This window comes from Frankliniella occidentalis, unplaced genomic scaffold (assembly GCF_000697945.3).
Source record: "Frankliniella occidentalis isolate FOCC.00 unplaced genomic scaffold, Focc_3.1 Scaffold9, whole genome shotgun sequence".
Classification (NCBI taxonomy): Eukaryota; Metazoa; Arthropoda; class Insecta; order Thysanoptera; family Thripidae; genus Frankliniella; species Frankliniella occidentalis.
In genome coordinates, this window is record NW_026267139.1 from 1,251,174 (window position 1) to 1,252,577 (window position 1,404).

General features: G+C 54.8%; 1 protein-coding gene across 1 annotated transcript in view; it reads left to right on the forward strand.

Annotated features, from left to right (window-relative positions):
- Nucleotides 1-319: 319 nt before the first annotated feature.
- The window catches only part of LOC113211887 (glutamate receptor ionotropic, kainate 2), a gene marked incomplete in the record, with an annotated part of 188,040 nt that continues 186,955 nt past the window's right edge, over nt 320-1,404 (forward strand). The window contains 1 exon segment of the mRNA XM_052276428.1: nt 320-610.

The following is a 1,404-nucleotide window of genomic DNA, read 5'->3' on the forward strand; positions in this document are numbered from 1 at the left end:
AACTGAAATAAACTGACACATTTAATTGGGTGGCCCAACAGGACCTCTTTTGCACTCATTAAAACCGGTTGGGTAGTGACGCACAGTCACCCTGAACTCTCTCTCTCTCTCTCTCTCATCTTCAGTGTACAGCCGGCCCTTTTGCAACGGGAGGAAAAATGAAATGGTGGTGGCCAGTTTCTCTGCGGCCGCACGGTAGGAGGGGGCGGGCGTGGGGGCGGGCGGGGGCGGCTCTGGCGCCACCAGCATCCCCCTCCCGCTCCGCGCCGCCCCCCCCGCCCCCGCCGCCGCCAGAGCCCGCCAGTCTCGAGCGAGCGGGGCCGGCGGTCGGTTGGGTCGGGAGAGCGCAGGGAAGTCCTCTCCGGGGGCTGCGCTGAGCGGGCGAGCGAGCGAGCGGGCGCGAGGACGAACCGAGACCCGAACGCGCGCGGGCCGAGCCGAGCCGGGGCCGAGCCGGAGCCACGCGCGGCCGGGCCGAGCCGAGCCGTGCACATGCGTGTGTGTGAGTGTGATTTTGGCTCATAGTGAGTTACAGTGACCAGTGACAGTGGAGTGCACACACCTTGCAGTGGATTTTTCCTCGCCCCCGCCTCGGCATCACAATGGCCAGGTCAGTGATCCAGAGCTAATTTTCCGAGGCGCAAGTAGGGTTCAGAATTTCCAAAATTTTCCGGAAAATAACGGAAAACTAGGGATGGAAGCCCTGGAAAGTTACCCGGAAAAATTTCAGGAAAAATTCGGGACAAACTGGAAAATTTCCGGAAAAAAATTGAAAATTTCCCGAACTTTGAAAGTTTTCCGTTACTTTGCCGAAATTTTCAGGAAAATTTTGGAAATATTCAACCCTACAGAAAACTTCGAAAGTATGGGAAATTTTCCATTTTCTCACCGAAATTTTACGTTTACTTTGGATACTCTCCAGAAACTTTTCAGGGCTTTCAACCCTATAAAAATCTCGTTCGCACCGCACTGCCAAATACTTCTTTCAGGGCAGTAGGATTTAATACAAAATATCTGGCCGTGGGCACACTAGCCCCTAGAAGTGTCTGAGACACGCCAGCATCCCGTTTAGTGTCTGAGACGCCAGCCTCTAGAACCGTCTCTGAGACATCAGCCCCTCTACTAATGTAGCCCCTATTCCAGTGGCTGAGACTACCAAAGTCCCTACTACGTAGTGTCTGAAACTACCAAGCCCCTACTATAATGTCTGAGACTACCCTGGCCGCTAGATAAATTTTCAGCCTATCGGCCTCTAATAAGTAGTGCCTTTATAACAAATTTTGTGCGCGTCTCGGTCCAGTTTGTCGGTTTTTCTCCGGCGCATCCCCCCCGCCAGCCAGACAATTTACGGCTCGAGATTCGTTTGCCATGAGGGGGCGTCCCCCGCGGCGGGGTGGGGCGGGG